This window comes from Danio rerio, chromosome 11 (genome assembly GCF_052040795.2).
Source record: "Danio rerio strain M-AB ecotype USA chromosome 11, GRCz13ab, whole genome shotgun sequence".
Taxonomy (NCBI): Eukaryota; Metazoa; Chordata; class Actinopteri; order Cypriniformes; family Danionidae; genus Danio; species Danio rerio.
The window spans coordinates 14203932-14217563 of record NC_141031.1 but is presented as its reverse complement, the minus strand read 5'-3'; the positions used below and the strand labels follow the sequence as shown (position 1 = coordinate 14217563).

The 13632-nt window shown below is 37.7% G+C and overlaps 2 long non-coding RNA genes across 2 annotated transcripts in view; both read left to right on the top strand.

The window, feature by feature from the left end:
- LOC147834759 (uncharacterized) overlaps nt 1-13632 on the top strand; it is a 436363-nt gene that overhangs the window by 381574 nt on the left and 41157 nt on the right. The window lies entirely within an intron of this gene.
- On the top strand, nt 393-2194 carry LOC147834761 (uncharacterized). The gene is made up of 2 exons (XR_015502482.1): nt 393-908; nt 1236-2194. It is a non-coding gene; the product is annotated as an uncharacterized LOC147834761 (long non-coding RNA).

Genomic DNA, 13632 nt, shown 5'->3' with positions numbered 1-13632 from the left:
ACTTCAGGGTAAAGACATATTTAAATTGATTTTTTTTTGGTGGTGGGGGGGGGGGGGTTGTTTTGAACTAGCCATTGTAATTCTAAACACATTCTAGTGAATAACACTACTGAGCTGTCAAAGTCAGATGTGGCTAACAAGCGCTAAGACATAATAGCTGCGATTTGGGAATACACTGGCATTCAGGAAAACAAGACTGCTCATCTTGTTTACTTAAAATCCAGATCAAACTTGTTATAAATGTGTTTTTCAAGCTTCTATTCTGGTAAGTGACTTTACCCCACACCCCCTGCTTACACCAGCAACAGCCTCTGCCAGGGCTAATAGCTCCGAAAATAGTGTCATCCACAGAAATCAGTGATGATCAGATGTAGCGCCCTTAGTGTGGCTTTGTTCTTTTCTCACCTTTAACCCAGTCATTTGTTTACCACTGCCATGTCACACTGAACCTAAAAACACCAAATTCCAAATGTTTTTCTAAAGCAGTTTGAATGGACCTTTATTTTTGTCAGAATTGTAATTTTTAGTGTAAATGTTATATTTAATTTAACCTTATCAGCGCTGATAGCCTATAGTGGTTAAGTGTGTTGATATATAGCACTGTAGTGCTAACGGCGACCTGAGTTCGGTTGCAGCATAAGCTCATTCTGAAAATGTAGCCCTATACATGTTTCTGTAGATCGCAAATTATGTAGCCTGTAGTAATGTCTTTAAAATAAACGCAACGGGGTGGTATGACACTGTTCCTTTTCGCACTAGCAGCTGATCGCTTACCTATGTATGGATAGCTTTCCCACCGTTACCAATTTGTCCATTGGCTTGCAGCATATGTCAGTAGACTTTGAACACAGAGAGGAGTTGTGTGCAAAGACAAGGTTTGAGTCCGGCAGAACAGTTCCAGAAAGCAGGTAAGACAAGAACAAAATCCAAAAAATAAAATAAAGAAGTAAATAACGGTGAAATTGTGGTAAAATCTGAAAACGTGGTAAATATCAGGGGGCCTTACTTAGTTTGGATTGCTTTTCAAAACACTGTTGGTTGAGTTTAGGGAAGTGGGTGGGCACTGGTCAATCTGTGCATTTTAAGGGTGCTTTCACAATCGATTAATTTGTTCCGACACAGGGATTAAAATTATTACATTGTTGCTCTTTGCTCTTGTTGCGGAACGCTTTCACATGGCAAAGGTTCTAAATGGACCAAAATATCTAAAACAAGTTTCACGGTTTATTGTGCAGATTCCGCTCAGCTGTCAGAGGAGGTGGTGGTTTGGTGGTGTCTGACAAGGTGAGCGCGACGTGTTTGAAGAGCGCGAAGGGATGCGATGAGGAGAGGTGTGAAGGGTGTGTGACGTATTTGAGGACCGGGAGGGACACGCGCGATTTCTGAGAGATAATCACCCGTTTGCGGGCATCCGGGAGTCTCTGTGCAATTGTGGGAGACTCCCAAAACTTCCAGGAGACTTGGGATGTCTGTTGAATGACCTCCCACCCTACTCATAATTCTCTCTTCATATAGCCGTATGCCTATTACATATCCATAATACACTGTGATATAACCGGGCTCGGATCGTATCGCTTTCTCACTAAAATTGATCTGCTTCAGAGTTCATTTCAATTGAGCCGAGACCACCTCATTCAATCGATCCCAGAGCAATTGTTTTGGCGCGGATCGGAGATCAATTGGTGGTTTCACAAATGCCAAACGAACCGCGCTAACTTGGCAAATGAGACAGGTTCCGAAACAAAAGTCTAGGTGTAAAAGCACCCTAAAACACAAACGGTTGGGTTTAGGGAAGGGGGAAGGTGGGGAGATCAGTGTTTCAATCTGTCATTTAGTCAGTCAGTCGACAGCAGCCTTTGGTAGATTTACGCGAGAAAAGCAGGTGCGAATGACACTCATGAGAGAAATTTGAGATCTCAAAAAATGTACACAGAGGCCTCTGGTGGATTCGCAAAAACAAAAACTGCAAAAAACATACTTCCTGGGACGTATTTGGCACTCTCTGCCAGGCTATGCTTTTAGAATGAGCCTGGGTTGTTCAATTCCCAGCTTGAGGTCCTTTGCTGATCTTTCCCCTGTCTCTGCTCCCAATGCTTTCCTGCCTGTAACCTCCACTATCCTATCCCAGAAAAAGGTGAAAAAACCCTAAAAATGTATTATATATATTTTGACATAAATAAAAATAAAGCTGTGAGGGACGGATCACTGTGTGTTGATTGCAGCAACAAAGCATTTTGAAATTCAATAATTGCCTTAGTTTTTGTGTTTAATAATGTAAGGTGAGAAGTAGTGTGATAAAAAATGCAGTCACAAACAATGATATACCATAAATAAAAATAGGTTTAAATTGTTGAGCTAACTTTGATATATGCACAATGATTAAGATCCAATATAATTGGAGTAAAATAGCAAGCAAACATAATTATGCAGAAAATCTTACCTAAATTGTGTTTGTTAAGTTGATTGAAGTTTGTTATCATGTGGACAATTTTGGAAGGTTCCAAAAAAGTCCCTTAAAAGCACATGAGTTGCCTCTAAAAAAATCTGAATGATTCATAAATGAATTAATTGTACTTCTACATCAGTATATTAAACATACTTTAAAGCTTAGTTCAACAAACATTTGTTGAAAAAAAAGATTTGTGTTGCATATTTTAAAAGAAGGAAGAACTGGTTTAATATAAAGGCAAGTAAGTGTTAACAGAACTTCATTTAATTGTTTTACTAGGGTGGGGGGTTGTAAGTTTTAATATTGATGGTTTGGTTTATTCCAACATCTTTATTGCTATTTGCTGAGGTATAATACAAATGCTCCAACATCATTCGTCACTTTTTAATGTGGTTAGTCAGAGTACAGAGTACAGTGTGTTCAGTCAGTTGTTCTTTCCAGCAGCAACAAAGCACCAGGAAGTTCATTCTGTGTGGTTTTGAAATGCAACTGCCCTAATTCAATAAAAAATATATATCTAATAGAATGTTGTGACATAGTTTCTAGCTAAATCAAGCCAAAACAAAGTTCACTTTTAGTTGATTTCACATAGGTGATGTCAGACTGCTGAAAGTATAACTTCTTTGTGTAAAATTAACTCTCCAGTGATTTGTTAGTGTGTTACATATTATATTGCAGTGACCCTGCTATTGCATACAGTAGCATGTGTGCACAGCCAAATGCACAGATATGCAATGTTTTCCATTAAAGAGCCCATATTATGGGTTTTTGAAAATTCCCCTCCATGTAGTGTGTAACACAGCTCTAAGTGAAGTGAAGTATCCAGCTAAGGCTTAAATCTGTAAGAATACAGTGTTTAAAACGGTTGATTCATCTATAAAAGAGTCGACTCATAGTGCTTCAAACGAGCCGCCTTGATACCGATTCATTAGGTGTTTCGCCATGACGTACGAACGAAACCAAGTTATTCACGTGCACGCGCAAACCCGGGAGATTTCAAACCTGAGGCCCCGCCTTCTGACGCAGAAACCCAGACACACACACACACACCCACAAGCACACGCACACAAACATGCCGGTCAATTGAAGTCACACTGCAGATGGACATTATCGATTCTCTACCCAGAGATGAAACCTCAGCATTATAACCAAGCAATTGGAAACTTCTGGAAACTACAGGCTACAAAGAATACTTCATCTGCGTTTGTTAAAGTAAGGATCAGTAAAGAGTAACGGACGTCAGGATGAGTTTCTTCCTCCATTTCTCAAATGTAAGTACGTGCGGTTAAAGTTGTTGCCTCGTTGACTCTAGCTTGCAAATGTATTTAGTTGTGATTTGTTACTTGTAACCGAGTGTACTGTATCAGGTTAACTGGCTATATTCTCTTATCGCGTGCAAAGTCACGTAAAAAACGCGACGCATGCTGTTTGTTTACGGAGCTCCATGGTAGAGGTCTGCATTCCCGCGGCTGTCCCCGCGCCAGATTTCTACGGCGCGGGAATAAATTTCCGAATCAATCGCGGGAGCGGTCGGTAACAGGTTTAATTTGGGACGGGAGCGGGCTGTCTAGCAATATCGTGGATATTGCTATGCGAATGAGACAGAGCTTTGCCTGCCTGTGTGTCTGCTTGGCGCTTGTGTGTATGTGTTAGTGCGCGCGTATAAGAGAGAGAGAGAGAGAGAGCTCTGTCTGGCTGTCTCTGGACTATTTTGCTGGGTGATTTTCGGTTATGTTCTCCCCCGCTCTTTAGCGGGATCGGGCGCGGCGGGCAGAAAACGGGGCGGTTCGGGCACCGGTACAAGAAATTCTAAATATAAGCGGGAGCGGTCGGGTTCAGGCTAAAACCTGGCGGGTGCGGGCGGAAGCGGGAGCGTTGTCGTCCAGAGGTGTGTGTGTGTTTGTGTGTGTGTGTGGCAGCTAAAATCCACGCCTACACTATGGAGCGCGTATGAACTGTGATTACTTTTATATTGCTGATTAGCTATTGGGCATTTCATTCTCTGACTGAAGGCAGTCGACCAATCGTGACAGACTGTCATCGGTCCAATCAGCGCAGATTAGCTTCGCGCTAAGGAGGGGTTTGGGAACAAATGAATCACTGGACGATTCATACAGGAGTCGCTGGGATAATTAGGTAAAAATAAATGCAGATTATAAGACCATGAAAGTGTTTTTTGACTTTGCATGCATATTAGACTGTTGTTGGAGACCCTTACAACCAAGATATGACCCTATTTCATGTATAATATGGGCTCTTTAATATTATGTGCAAGCACTCGATTGACATTTACTGCTTGTCCAGTCTGTGCTACTTGTATGCAAAAGTTATGACAACAAAAACTGAATTACCTTTGTATTTGACTTATTTAAGATCAACAGAGCCAAATACTGTAGCTAACTGTCATTGTTAGTACTTCTGGTAGATTGCTGTTCAGTCTTTTTTAGTTATTTTTAGACTGTGAATCAAGGATGTGCGTCTTGGTAGAATTTCTACCAACTGAATACATTTTACATTCATACAGTACGTACTGTAGATGCCAATTAATGAGGCCTGTAGCAAAAAGGGACAAAATTAAAGAAAAGAAGATACAAATGCCCTTGCACAATTACAGAACATGTAAGATGATGTAAGACATTGATGTGAAACAATGTAAGAGATTAGCGCTTTGGGTTTAAGAAAAGCCCATTATAAATCCATTATTTTATTATTGATATTTACACAGCTCTGATCATTATAAAAGGAGTTAGTGCCAAAGTGCTAAACAATCTATATTAATAAAATAAGTCCTACATCACATTAATAACAATTAAAACATAAGGCAAACCCCTCAACATTAAAAAGGCTGAAATGCTAAAGAACAAAGATGCAGTTTTAGAAGTTTTGGGGAGATAACAGCAAAAGCTGGATCCCTACTTTGTTTACACCGGGATGTTGGTACAGAAAGAATAAACTGATCAGAAGACCTTAATGACCTACCAGGATTACCAGTAGAGGATTTGATAAGTAAGATGATACCAGATCATTTAGGAATTTTAAACAAAAATGTATCATTTTTTATCAATTTATCATGGCTCGCATGGTTCAGGATTGGTAGAGCTACGCATCGATGAATTTGCTCTTCAGTGTTTGAACTCTCAGTAATGATTAAATCACACTGAACTGAGCTAAACTGAACTGAACTGAACTTAAACACTAAAAGACTGAACTACACTGTTCCAGTTACTATGACCATTTATGTGAAGCTGCTTTGACACAATCTACATTGTAAAAGCGCTATACAAATAAAGCTGAATTGAATTGAATCATTTAAAATCAGTTAAAAAACAGGCAGCCAGCCTGGAGAGGAAAGAACTTGGGATATGTGCTCATGCTTGTGCATCCCTGTCAGAAGTCTCGCAGCCACAATTTGGACTAATTGCAATCTATTCAGGGCATTTTGACTGATACCCATATACAAAGCGTTGCAATAGTCAAGTCTTCCCAAAATAAAAGCATGGATCACCTTCTCAAAGTCATAAAAAGAAAGAAATGACTTCACTTTTGCCATAAGGCATAAATAGAAAAAACTGGATTTAACAACTGTATTCACTTAATTGTTAAATTTCAGATCTTGATCGAACTGAAATCATTGGTTAACAATAGGTTTTTGATAAGTTGACCCAAACCTAATACTTCAAAAGGGGCAGAATTCCCAAACCAGACCAGCTCAGTTTTTTCCTCATTGAAAAAAAAAAAAAAAAAAAGGATGACAGACAGGTTTTAACCTCGATTAGACATCTCATAAAGGACTCAATGCCATTTTTATCGTTATTTTTAAGAGGTACATAAATCGTCAGCATAAAAATGAAAAGCCACCCCATATTTATGAAAAATAGATCCTTAAGGTAAAATATATAAATAACATAAAATAGGTCCAAGCATAGACCCTTGTGGAACTCCACATGTCAGGGGTCATTTTTTGCATTTTATTTAACTCTTTCCAGAATTGCAAGCATTTTCCATTTATTATCTTTAAACTGGCATGACATACATCAAAATTATAATTAACAGTAAACTAAATTCAATATTAATGTGAAATAATGTAAAATTTTTAAATGCGAGAACCTTTGATTTTGTTACTAACGATTGCTTATTGTTCAATTTTAAACCATCAAAATAGTTGACGGTAACACTTTATTTTGATGGTTCATTTGAGTATTGGTAGATTGTCTGCTTAATATCTGTTGATACTGCTTCTTCAACAGACATTGAACTGACTATAAGAAACATGGCAAGTGCATGTCAACTTACACTAACCCCAACCAGTCTGCTTATGATCTAATGAGAATAAGTTGCCATGTAGATGCAATGTAACTTGAATTCAACAAACAGACCATCAAAATAAAGTGTGACTGAGTTGACAATAAGAGAGTAGAAATTTTCCACCCTCTAGCTGAAACTCAAACCAGAAACCACATGGCATGTCTAAAACTGCATTTGATGTATTTGCATCATATTATCAAAAGGTAAATGTCACAGTAACAAAGTTGACATAATAAATCTACTATTACAGTATCCTTAACTTTTTTTTACAAATGGATTAGAGAAGAATAATGATACATCTCAATGTCTTGCAGAATTTCCTACCAGAGGAAGTGACATCACTTACATGCTATTTTCATAGTGCTTTACAGACTGTTATGATTTTTTATAACCAATGTAACAGAGATGACCAAAACATAAGAACAGACACAAAATAACCGTTTTTAATACTGAAGTTACAAATATTACAGAAAATAGATGTTTAATGCAAATATTTAACATATAAATATTTAATTAATTGAGAGTTAATTGTTCAATGATAATTAAATCTGAATTTATATGATTCAGAAGACAAAATTAGGTATAGTTGAAGTCTTTTCTTGGGTTCCATTCAAAAGGCCTTATCTTGACGCCTTAATCACTTCAGATGGTCCGTCAGTTGTATCTTTCAAAATCTTTCATTTGAAAAAGCTCTACAAAGTAGTACATTTTGAGCACTTTGGTTTTAAATGCACCTCAATATGGTGGCCATGATTTTATTTATTTATTTATTTATTTATTTTTTACTTCTGAATATTCCATCAGAGGGTGATATATATCCTGTTTGGAAGTGACAGTTTTTCTCTGTGGTTTTGGTTTTGTACATTTTTCAGATCAGAAATTCTCAAAACTACCTGTTATTCCTCACATCATTGTGCCACTTGTGCACATCAGCTGTTTCTCATTTCTTTGAACAAGTTACAAATGCTTTTGAAGATCCATGCATATAATTATGTGCAATTTTCTGATATTTCCTACATTATCAATTACTTGTCATGCTGACCAAAATGTATTATTTTGGTTTTGTTAAATAGTCTCACCCCCACAACAATTAATCATTTATTTATGGCATAAGACTTTATATGCAAAATGGCTGAACAAGTTGTCAAAATGGGTGATGCAGTGGCGCAGTAGGTAGTGCTGTCGCCTCACAGCAAGAAGGTCGCTGGTTCGAGCCTCGGCTCAGTTGGCGATTCTGTGTGGAGTTTGCATGTTCTCCCTGCGTTCGCGTGGGTTTCCTCCGGGTGCTCTGGTTTCCCCCACAGGTAAAAGACATGCGGTACATGTGAATTGGGTATGCTAAATTGTCTGTAGTGTATGTGTGTGTGTGTGTGGATGCTTCCCAGAAATGGGTTGCGGCTGGAAGGGCATCCGCTGCGTAAAAACTTGCTGGATAAGTTGGCGGTTCATTCCGCTGTGGCGACCCTGGATTAATAAAGGGAATAAGCCGACAAGAAAATTAATGAATGAATGAAGTTGTCATAATATTTTGTCATAATGTAATTTCTACATATTTGCATTAGACTGTTATTTTTATTTATTTATTATTTTAATCTGTCAAGAATTGATAAATTTCTTCCAGGTGAATCTTGACTTTTTCTAATAAGGGTGCAGACAGAGGAATGTTCACATTTCTATTTTGTGCTTTTTATTATTTATTTATTTATTGTGCTATGCAGTGCTGTCTTTTTCTTTTTGTATAACAATTACATTATCTGGTAACAAATTACAGTACAAAGAACAAAAAAAATGAATAAAATATTAGCCATAGTTTACACCAGAACATCCCTCCAGAGTATACTGTTGTAATGACAACATAAGTGATTTGACTATCTTATCTGCACACAATGACACAAGGACTTGTCATTCTGACTGCACTGACATGTTTATTGACACAGAAATTTAGTTTTAAGAGATAAACTAAGTATTTTGGCCAAGAGACTGGCTTACGCAGGTGTTTTGCTATAGGTACGGGTTGTTTTGAGTAATGCACCTACTGTTTTGCACATTTAAATTCTGATCCAAGAAATGTGACGAAAAACGAAGAAAAACTGCAATATTTTTCAGACAAAATGTCCCTGAACATTATTTTTACAGACAACTTGATAATTTGTGTTATTATTTACAAAATATAAGCCTGCATTGTAACAAGCTTATTTTTAAATGAAGAATACGCACACAATTTGTTATCATTTGTTGTTATTGGTGACAGATGGATGGATGGATGGATGGATGGATGGATGGATGGATGGATGGATGGATGGATGGATGGATGGATGGATAGATGGATGGGTGGATAGACGGATGGACGCACGGGTGGCTGGACGGATGGACGGACCATCACAATATGCAGGCCTGCATTGTAACAAGTTTTTTTTTTCTTTTAAATGAATAGTTCGCACACAATTTGTAATCATTTGTTGTTATTGGTGACAGATGAATAGATGGACGGATGGGCGGACGGACGGACGGACAGACAGACAGACATACAGACAGACAGACAGACAGACAGACAGACAGACAGACAGATAGATAGATAGATAGATAGATAGATAGATAGATAGATAGATAGATAGATAGATAGATAGATAGATAGATAGATAGATAGATAGATAGATAGATAGATAGATAGATAGATAGATAGACGGTATTCGGAAAGGCACGAATAGCGTGTTTTTACGAATACTTATTTCGAACAAATACTTGAAAAATTATTTGTATTCGGGAGCAAGAAAAACATTATATCAAAAAGCTGCGTATCCTCATGAGACCACAGTGCATGCCCGCGTGAGTGAGTGAGTGAGTGAGAGAGAGAGAGAGAGAGAGAGAGAGAGAGAGAGAGAGAGAGAGAGAGACAGAGACACGCTCAGTCAGTAGTCGGAGGGCGGGGTGGAGGTAAAATGTGTCAGGCACAAGCTTCTCCACAGATACAGACAGAGAAGGCTTGGCTGAGCGAAAAAAATACTTCACTGCATCACTATTTTTGTTAAATAGATTTTTGTACCTTAATTGGGTTCCAGATGCAGTTTATAAACTTAGGAGTTTGATCGGGATTTTCCATTAAGCTGCATTTTTGAAGTTTGCAATCGGGTGCTCTCTGTTTACGCAACTTTAGCTCTGTTAGCGCGGTAATTTAGACAATAGACTGTTGACAGAGTAACGTTAAAAGGAATGGCATCATACTGCTCCGTTGCAATTATTTTGAAGAAATACTTCGCGATAGATAGATAGATAGATAGAGAGATAGATAGATAGATAGATAGATAGATAGATAGATAGATAGATAGACAGACAGACAGACAGACAGACAGACAGACAGACAGACAGACAGACAGACAGACAGACAGACAGACAGACAGACAGACAGACAGACAGACAGATAGATAGATAGATAGATAGATAGATAGATAGATAGATAGATAGATAGATAGATAGATAGAAGTCCCTCTATCGGCCCTTACGATCATGGCCTCCCAATCATCCCCTTCCACCGAATTGGCTCGATCACTGTCTCTCCACTCCACCTATAGCTGGTGTGTGGTGAGCGCACTGGCGCCGTTGTCCTGTGGCTGCCGTCGCATCATCCAAGTGGATGCTGCACACTGGTGGTAGTGTGGAGAGACCCCCCTCATGATTGTGAAGCGCTTTGGGTGTATGGCCATACACAATAAATGCGCTATATAAATACACATTACATAGATGATAGATTGACCACGATGAAGGGGTTTGAAACCAGCAAACAGGGGTCTAGAAAGCAGGTAAGATAAAAACAGACCCCAAAAAACAAATTAAACAAATAAATAACAGCGTGGGAATGTGGTAAAATCTAAAAAAGTGGATCAAAAAGTAGGCGAGGGCTTTTCATTTTCTAGATTGCTTTTTAAAACACTATTAGAGTTTAGGGAAGGAGGAGGGTGGGTCAGTCGATCAGTCAGTCAATGAGTCATTTAGTCAATCAATTAATCAGTCGACAGCAGCCTCCGGTGGGTTTACTGGAGAAGATCAGGCATGAATGGCACTTGCTAGAGAAATTTGAGATACACAGCGGCCTCTGATGGAGTCCTGAAAACAAAAATGCAAAAAAAACATAGGACATATTTGCCACACTTCAGAAATGTATATAGGTACGTATTCAGAATGAGCCTGGGTTGAAAAGGTGAGTATATTTGTAGTATTTGCATTTATTTATACAGTTGTGGAATGTGGGATATTATAAATATGTTTAAACTTCAGCTAGATGCTTTTTGAAAAATCAGCCAGACAAAATCAGCGCTATAGGGTAAGAAAAACAAGTTTTTAATGAATAAAGTTAACTTTGTTATCCAGGGGGAACACTTGACTTTCAACCAGAATGTCCTTGAAAACTTAAACCACGTCTACTTTTTTAACAGATGTCCATAAACAATGACTTCTTTATGCATTCCTGTGTGGAAAGGATGTGGGGGCACCAAATCAATGTTCCACCACAGGGCACCAGTTTATGGATCTTTTCCTAGTAATCCGATTTGATCTTAGAGGAGTGACCCAGCCGTCCAGATATTAAGATGATAACATCTTCTTACTGTCATATATGGTCTGGATAAACAAGGGCATGCAATTTCATACCCCAATAAATATTGTTTTACCCATATTTTGGTCATGCAAAACAAGCTTTATACTTTCTCACCCTCCCCAAAGAGATTTGTGTGCAAACAATCCAGTGCAGTTCAGTTCTCTGTTTCCTCCACTCTAACAGTTTCAGGGGACTTGACCAATCATTTACAAACAGGAAAGGCAGACTGATAGTGAGCACTTCCCCCGCACTCATGCATTTCTTTTTGTTTCTCCGCAGTACTCAAAAACTTATTGCAGATATTTTGTTCCAGCTCAAGCTGCACTGCCCACAATGATTATATGACTTTTCACTGCGTCAGGGAAACCACATAATGCATTTATCCATCGTGAAGTGTTAAAAGTAAAGAGCATTGTGAAACAAAATGGCAAAAATGATTGTTTCTAAACAATTTTCCCAAACTCTCCTCAATGAGCTTGCCAAAAACACTCCCTAAACACACACCATTGGTTAAGCTGTTGTTGCTATGTCTGCCTGGTTGGAACTCTCAAAGAATATGGTTTTCATAATGCCACTGTGTGCAGTTTTCTCCACATTCTGAAAATGTAGTCCTATATAAATTTCTGCAGATCAAAAAACTATATAGCTAAAAGTACGCATGGCTGCATTTTGTTGCTAAAACGAATGCTATGGTGCGGTATGATGTTGTTAATTTCCGCGCTTACCTCCGTATGGACACTTTCGCATGGTTACCAGTTTGTCCAGTTAGCTCACCATGTACGTCGGTGGACTTGGGATGCAGAGAGGAGTTAACTACAATGACGAGGTTCAAGTCCAATGAAGAACGGTTCCAGAAAGCAAGTAAGACAAAACAGAAGCCAAAAAAAAATTAATAAACAAGTAAATAACTAGGTGAGAATGAGGTAAAATCTAAAAATGTAATAAAAATCAGACGAGAGCTTTTCTGTTTCTGGATTGCTTTTTAAAACTGTCAGTTAGGTTTAGGAAAGTGAGTGGGCGCTGGTCAATCGGTGCTTTTGAAAACACTATTGGTTGGGTTTAGGGAAGGAAAGTGGGTCAGTCAGTCGACAGCGTCCTCTGGTGGATTTAAGCAAGAAAAGCATGTACAAATGGCACTTACGAGAAATTTTGAGAAATTTAGTGTGGTTTCCTGTTAAGAACCTGTAAAAAAACGATTTTACTAAAGTTTACTTTAGAAGGAACACCACAAAATTTTTTAAGAGATTGTTCATCTAAAAATGAACTTTCTTTCATAATCACTGAAAGTATTGAAATGCGTCACAGTATGCAATCTGCTGTAACAGACAAATCAGGCCCGTAGTCAAAAGGGGGTGGTTCTTTTTTCTCAAAAAATGAACCTTTTTGCAGTTATTTGAGGTTTAAATACTGCATTTTAGAGAAATTTTATGCATTACTTTGGTCTGGATTGGCTTGTCAGACGGTTATCGTTATCACACTTTTTGATGCAACAAAAATACTTCCCACATTTTTGTCAAAGTGCTTATCATACTATTTATCATACTATTTTTTTGTTTACAACAACGTATGTATGTGTACTAGTCTGCTTTTAAACTTTAAGTTATGGCAGTTTTATATATGATGTAATGAGATTAGAATTTTAGAAATATTAAATAAAATGCTTATTTTTAAATGCTAATTTATTATCATCCATGATAAAAAAAGAGAAAAAAAAATAGGAATCTGTTTTAAGTTAAACACTGTAGGATATAGGCAAATAACAAACTGACCAGCTCATTTCCTCAGTCAGAATTTTTGTCCATTTAAATAATAAAAACCTTCTTTTTTTGAATATACTTTTTAATGCCTTCTTCTACTATGTATTTTCGCAATTTATGATGGCATACTGTCAAAAATGGAAAAATTGGGCTCAAATAGGGGCCAAATTCTGGACTTTGTCAGAAGAGGGGTGGGTCTTTCGAACCACCCGAACTCCTCCCTCGCTACAGGCCTGCAAATAGTACATTTAAGTTCTAAAACCAATGTTTAATGCAATGGCCTTTATATTTTAAATAATTGTGTTCAAAGTAAGTGTAATATCTGTCAAAATATCTTAAAATCTTACACATGCTGAAAATGTTTAATGTGAAAACATTTACACCTTTTTCAGTGATAACATTTAGAAGATACACATCTTTAATATTAAATGGATCAAAAGTACAAAATGTAAAAATTTTTTAAGTAATTCTGTAAATCATTTATGTTGGATGTTTGTTATTTTTTCCATTACAATGCATTTTGCATTTGC